Raw genomic sequence first — 7,237 nt, 5'->3', positions numbered from 1 at the left:
AGACCAACCTAAGAGCACGTTTAACAGATGGAAGTCTCAATGCCTGCATGAAGCTTAACCTCACCACATATCAACCAGACTACAAATCCATCAGCAAAACCATGCAGCACCAGAAGTCACATTAATGGTAAGAAGTACTTTATTCATCATTGGTTAGCACATAATAACGTTATTAAAAATAGTTCAGAGAGTTTGCTCTTCATCTTGCTGCCAGCTGAAGCCTTTTGACTATGGCACTATCTGCCAAGATGCCTGAGGAAACGCAGACACAGGTCCAACCTATGGAGGAAGAGGAAGTGGAGACTTTTGTCTTTCAGGCAGAAATAGCTCAATTGATGTCTTTAATCATTAATACATTCTATTCTAATAAAGAGATCTTTTTGAGAGAGCTAATTTCAAATTCATCTTATGCCTTGGACAAAATCAGATATGAGAGCTTGACAGATCCAAGTAAACTAGATTCTGGGAAAGAGCTAAACATTAATATCATTCCAAACAAAGATGATCACACCCTTAGCATTGTAGATACTGGTATTGGAATGACCAAAGCTGATTTGATCAACAGTCTTGGTACCATAGCGAAGTCTGGAACCAAGGCTTTTATAGAAGCATCATAGGCTGGTGCAGATATCTTCATGATTGGTCAATTTGGTGTTGGTTTTTATTCTGCCTATCTGGTTGATGAGAAAGTGACCATCATGACCAAGCATAATGATGATGAACAGTATGCCTGGGAGTCTTCAGCAGGAGGGTCATTCACTGTTAGGACTGGTATAGGTGAACCTATGGGTCGTGGAACAAAGGTAATTCTGCATCTGAAAGAGGACCAAACTGAGTACTTGGAGGAAAGAAGAATAAAGGAAATCATGAAGAAGCACTCTCAATTCATTGGCTATCCAATTACTCTTTTTGTGGAAAAAGAACGGGATAAAAAAGTCAGTGATGATGAAGCAGAGGAAAAAGAAGAGAAACAGGAGAAGGAAAAAGAAGAAAATGAGTCTGAAGATAAGCCAGAGATAGAAGATGTGGGCTCTGATGAAGAAGAAGAAAAGAAAAGAAACATGGTGACAAGAAGAAAAAGAAGAAAATTAAAGAAAAATACATTGATCAAGAAGTGCTTAACAAAACCAAACCAATTTGGACCAGAAATCCTGATGATATTACTAATGAGGAATATGGAGAATTCTATAAGAGTTTGACAAATGACTGGGAAGATCATTTAGCTGTGAAACACTTCTCAGTGGAAGGACAGCTGGAATTCCGAGTCCTTCTTTTTGTACCACAACGTGCCCCCTTTGACTTGTTTGAAAATAGAAAGAAAAAGAATAACATCAAACTGTATGTGCACAGGGTTTTCATCATGGATAACTGTGAAGAGCTGATCCCTGAATATCTGAATTTCATTAGAGGTGTGGTGGACTCTGAAGATTTGCCTCTAAATATTTCATGTGAAATGCTGCAGCAAAGTAAGATTCTGAAAGTGATTAGGAAGAATTTGATTTAAAAGTGCTTGGAACTCTTCACTGAACTGGCAGAGGATAAAGAAAATTACAAAAAGTTTTATGAGCAGTTTTCTAAAAACATTAAGCTTGGAATACACGAAGACTCCCAGAACCGAAAGAAACTTTCAGAATTGCTGAGATACTATACTTCTGCTTCTGGTGATGAGATGGTTTCTCTTAAGGACTATTGCACAAGGATGAAGGAGAACCAGAAACATATCTATTATATCACTGGTGAAACCAAGGACCAAGTGGCTAATTCAGTTTTGTTGAACGGCTTCGGAAGCATGGTTTAGAAGTGATATATATGATTGGACCTATTGATGAGTATTGTGTGCAACAGCTAAAGGAATTTGAAGGCAAGACTTTAGTGTCTGTTACCAAAGAGGGTTTGGAACTCCCAGAAGATGAAGATGAACAAAACAAACCAGAGGAGAAAAAGGCAAAGTTTGAAAGCCTCTGCAAAATTATGAAAGATATACTAGAAAAGAAAGTTGAAAAGGTAGTTGTGTCAAATCGATTGGTTACCTCCCCATGCTGCATTGTCACAAGCACAAATGGCTGGACAGCAAATATGGAAAGAATTATGAAGGCTCAGGCACTAAAAGACAACTCAACAATGGGTTACATGGCAGCAAAGAAACACTTGGAGATAAACCCTGACCATTCCATTATTGAAACTCTAAGGCAAAAGGCAGAGGCTGACAAGAATGATAAATCGGTGAAAGACCTGGTCATCTTGTTGTATGAGACTGCACTGCTGTCTTCTGGTTTCAGTTTGGAGGACCCCCAGACACATGCCAATTGGATCTATAGGATGATCAAACTTGGTCTTGGAATTGATGAAGATGATTCAACTACTGAAGAAACCAATGCAACTATAACTGAGGAAATGCCACCTCTTGAAGGAAATGATGACACATCACGTATGGAAGAAGTAGACTAAAGTATTCCAATTCATGGAGCAAAAGCATGTTTCCTAGACAGGTGTTAAGAGAAAATACTTGATGTCTTCATTCCCTCTGATGTCTATTTTCAGATATGTTCTCTTTATTTTTGTTAAATCACTTTTTAAAAAAATGTATGGCATGAACATGCTGTTTAAGGGGAAATTTAGATTTCTTTTCCCTTCTAAGTATAATCAATATTGTGATACCTTAGACAATTCAAGCAAGAATTAGTAATCATTGTAGTTTACTTTGGTTTTATTTTAGGGAGGGAGAAATATCTTTAATATGTCCAGACATTGTAATCCTAATGTTAGCTCACTAACATTCTTGTGGTCTGATAACAGTATGTAGTTATCAGCTGAATAATGGAATTGAATTACTCCTTGGTCTCTAAAATACACTGTTGAGGTACCTTAAAAAATATTTCAGAGACTTATTGTACTTTAAAAGTGTTGTTCTTACACAAAATGCACCTATTTACTTGTATTCAGTGTTAAACATATTGTACGGCTCTCACAAAATTACATTTTTAAAAATGTGGCTTTTATGGCTCTCATGGCCAGAAAGGTTGCAGACCCCTGAAATGGTCTAAGATGAGACGGGGTGGGGAAAAAAGAGGGGGGTGAATAGGAGATGACACCAAGAGAAACTTGAATGAATAAGAAAAATGGGATATTCTATACCACACAAAGAGAGCATGGGAAGGGGAAGGGATGAATACTATTATAAGAAGGAGAGGAAGAGAGTGTTAAGAGGTACTATTTAAACCTTATCCATTGGGATATAGAATTCTATCTAACCCTACTGAGAAAGTCAGAAGGGATTAACCAAGGTGAGCAGGGAAGTGGGGAGGTCAAAAAAGGGAGGGGAGGAGAAGGGGGAGGGAATTCATTAAGCCTTAAAAATAAAAAGAGGGGAATAATAAGGGAGGGGTGGAAAGGGAAGTAAATCAAGGGAGGGGACAAGGAGTTCTAAAACAAACCACTGGTTTAAAAGGAAATAGGGTAAGAAGAAAGAGGTAGAACTAGGAGAGGATCCCAAAATGTTAGGGAATACACAATTGATAATTATAACTCTGAATGTGAATGGGATGAACTCACCCATAAAATGGAAGCAAATAGCAGAGTGGATTAGAAACCAAAATTCTACCATATGTTGCCTACAAAAAACACATATGAGGCAGGTGGACATACACAGGTTTAAGGTCAAGGGCTGGAGCAAAATCTTTTGGGCTTCAAATGAGGAAAAAAAGGCAGGAGTGGTGAAGCCGTCCACCAACTCCAGGAAGATTCCTAGTGGGTTAGACACTCAGAAAGGGGAACCAAGGACTGAGTGAAAATGGGTTACAGGTTAAGGACTAATGGAAAGAGAACGTAAGGCGAGAATAAAGACACACAGACACAGAAAGTTTTGGCATAAGGTAGACAGACAGCGAGTAAGCTCTGGTGGTCAAGAGCTTATATGGTTTGGAGCTCTGATGGTTCAGAGCTTCCTTGGTTCAAAGCTCTGATGGTCAAGAGCTTCTTTAACTGATTTCTTGTCACCTTTATTGGGGTTACAACAGTATGCGGGGAAGGGGAGAGCTCAGTGGCTTGATACATTAACATTATGAGGTAATCATCATAAAATGCAAACTGCCAAAACCTAAAACAATAGGTAGAGATAAGATCCAGATCTGGAGTGGATATGGCCTAAGGCATCTACTGATGCCTTACCTATGTTAGTTGATTAGTTAGATATGATACCTATGTTAATTGATCATTGAAGGTAAAGTAAAGAGACTGAGATAACTGACCTGTCTTCTAGGGTGTAGCCTTAGAGAAGGGCAAGGTCAATGTTCAATTTGACTCAAGATTACAGAGATCAATCATTAGCAGTATAAGAGTTGAGTTTTCAAGTACTCTTAAAATAATATCACAATTAATGTATACCTGGATTGCTACAAGTGGCGATCATGATTTCTGACAGTCAAAGTAAAAATAGATCTGATTAAAAGAGACAGGGAAGGTAATTACATTCTGATAAAAGGCAGTATAGACAATGAGGAAATAACAGTGCTCAACATGTATACACGAAATGGTATAGCATCCAAATTCCTAAAGGAGAAACTGGCTGAGCTCAAGGAAATAGATAGTAAAACCATACTAGTGGGAGATCTAAATATTCCTCTTTCAGATCTAGATAAGTCAAACCAAAAAATAAATAAGAAAGAGACAAGAGAGGTGAATGAAATCCTAGAAAAATTAGATTTAATTGATATGTGGAGAAAAATAAACAGGGACAAAAAGGAATATCCCTTCTTTTCAGCTGCACATGGTACATTCACAAAGATTGACCATGTAATAGGGCATAGAAACATCACAAACAAATGCAAAAGAGCAGAAATAATAAATGTAACCTTCTCAGATCATAATGCAATAAAAATAATAATGAGTAAGGGCACATGGACAGGCAAATCAAAAACTAATTAGAAATTGAATAATATGATTCTCCAAAACCAGTTAGTTAAAGAAGAAATCATAGAAACAATCAATAATTTCATTGAAGAGAATGACAATGATGAGACATCCTACCAAACTCTGTGGGATGCTGCTAAGGCAGTACTCAGGGGGAAATTTATATCCTTGAGTGCATATATGAACAAATTAGAGAGGGCAAAGATCAATGAACTGGGCATGCAAATTAAAAAACTAGAAAGGGAACAAATTAAAAATCCCCAGCTAAAAACTCAATTAAAGATTACAAAAATTAAAGGGGAAATCAATAAAATTGAAAGTAAAAGAACTAATGAATTAATAAATAAGACTAATAAATTGGGGATCCATTTTAAAAAACTAGGAAGCAAGCAAATTAAAAATCCCCAGATGAAAACTAAATTAGAAATACTAAAAATCAAGGGAGAAATTAGTAAAATAGAAAGTAAAAGAACTCTTGAATTAATAAATGACTATAAGTTGGTATTTTGAAAAAAAACCAGATAAAATAGACAAAGTACCGGTCAGTCGAATAAAAAAAAAGGAAAGAAGAAAACCAAATTAACAGTATCAAAGATGAAAAGGGAGACCTCACCTCTAATGAAGAAGAAATTAAGGCAATCATTAAAAACTATTTTGCCCATTTATATGGCAATAAATATAGCAATCTAGGTGAGATGGATGAGTATTTACAAAAATCTAAATTGTCTAGATTAACAACAGAAGAAATAGAATACCTAAACAATCCCATATCAGAAAAAGAAATTGAACAAGCCATCAAAGAACTCCCTAAGAAAAAATCACCAGGGCCTGATGGATTCACAAGTGAATTCTATAAAACATTCAAAGAACAACTAATACCAATATTATAGAAATTATTTGACATAATAAGCAAAGAAGGAGTCCTACCAAATTCCTTTTTTTTTAAACCCTTGTACTTCTGTGTATTGTCTCATAGGTGTAAGGGTGGGCAATGGGGGTCAAGTGACTTGCCCAGGGTCACACGGCTGGGAAGTTGCTGAGGCCGGGTTTGAACCTAGGACCTCCTGTCTCTAGGCCTGACTCCCAAATTCCTTTTATTACACAAATATGGTACTGATTCCAAAGCCAGGTAGATTAAAAACAGAAAAAGAAAACTACAGAGCAATCTCCTTACTGAACATAGATGGAAAAATATTAAATAGAATACTAGCAAAAAGACATCAGCAGAGTTCTGGGTTAAGATGGCGGCAGAGTAAAAAGCAGCTCTTAACCTCTCCTGACCGAAACACACAAAACTCCTCAAGGGGACATAAAAACAAGTCCAGACGAACGGAGGAACCCCACAACAGGGCACAGCGTGGAAGGTACGTGGAATCGAGGCATTTCCATGTTATAAAGGGGTGAAACAGCGCTCACCAAATTGCAGGCTGAGCAACCACCCCACCCCCACCCCTTCCACACACAACCACCTATAGCACCAAAGCCAGTTAAAAAGAAATAGAGCAAGTTTGGGGCACCCATCGAGTCATTGGCAGCTCCATGGCCTGTTCCTGAGAGCAGCAAGATTTGGGACCCCAAAAAGCCAAAGAACACGCCCAAAATCTGAGCGCGGGAGCAGAGCCCAGGTGCGGGTGGAGGCGTGGGTGGAGGCAGACACAGCCAGGAGCAAAAGCTCTGAAACCCTGAGTGGGGAACCAGCGTAGACGGGTATACGACTGTGGAAGCAGCGCCCTGAGACTTGTAAAGGAACCTCCGGCAGAGGATCAAGCAAAGGGGTCCACCAGGGGGCTTGACCTGGGAAAAGACCAGAACTCAGACCTCAGGAGCCAAAGGACGTTGGACAGACCCCGAGCGCGAGGATAAAGCTGAGAAGCTGCTGGGCTAATGATGGCTACCCAGACTCAGGAAGTTCAGAAGAGAAAGATAAACAAGAAGAAAAAGAAGTCTTTAACACTCGACAACTTTTACATAGAGAAAATCCAGACAACCGAGCAAACAGAAGAAGCGAACAAAGAAGCATCCAGACCCTCCTCAAATAAGGAAAACGGGTCACAAGCTATGGAAGAGTTCAAAACTGAGATTCTGAGGAAGATGGAAGAGATCTGGCAAGAAAATAACAGTTTAAAAGGTAGAATCTTGCAATTGGAAAGTGAGGCTCAGAAATCAAATAAACTGATAAGCAAAGTGAACCAGGTTGAAAAAGAAAACCAAAAGATCATAGCTGAAAACGAAAAGTTTAGAGCCGAAAACCAGTCCCTAAAGGCTAGAATTGAGCAATTAGAAGCTAATGATCTCTCAAGACAACAAGAACAAATAAAACAAAGTCAAA

At 38.4% G+C, this 7,237-nt stretch overlaps 1 pseudogene; it reads left to right on the top strand.

Annotated features, from left to right (window-relative positions):
* The first annotated feature begins 245 nt into the window (after nt 1-245).
* Nucleotides 246-2,448, top strand: LOC123251041 (annotated as a pseudogene).
* Nucleotides 2,449-7,237: the final 4,789 nt, after the last annotated feature.

The sequence above is a fragment of the Gracilinanus agilis genome, chromosome 6 (genome assembly GCF_016433145.1).
Source record: "Gracilinanus agilis isolate LMUSP501 chromosome 6, AgileGrace, whole genome shotgun sequence".
In the NCBI taxonomy this organism is placed as follows: Eukaryota; Metazoa; Chordata; class Mammalia; order Didelphimorphia; family Didelphidae; genus Gracilinanus; species Gracilinanus agilis.
This window is presented reverse-complemented; position numbering and strand designations above follow the sequence as displayed.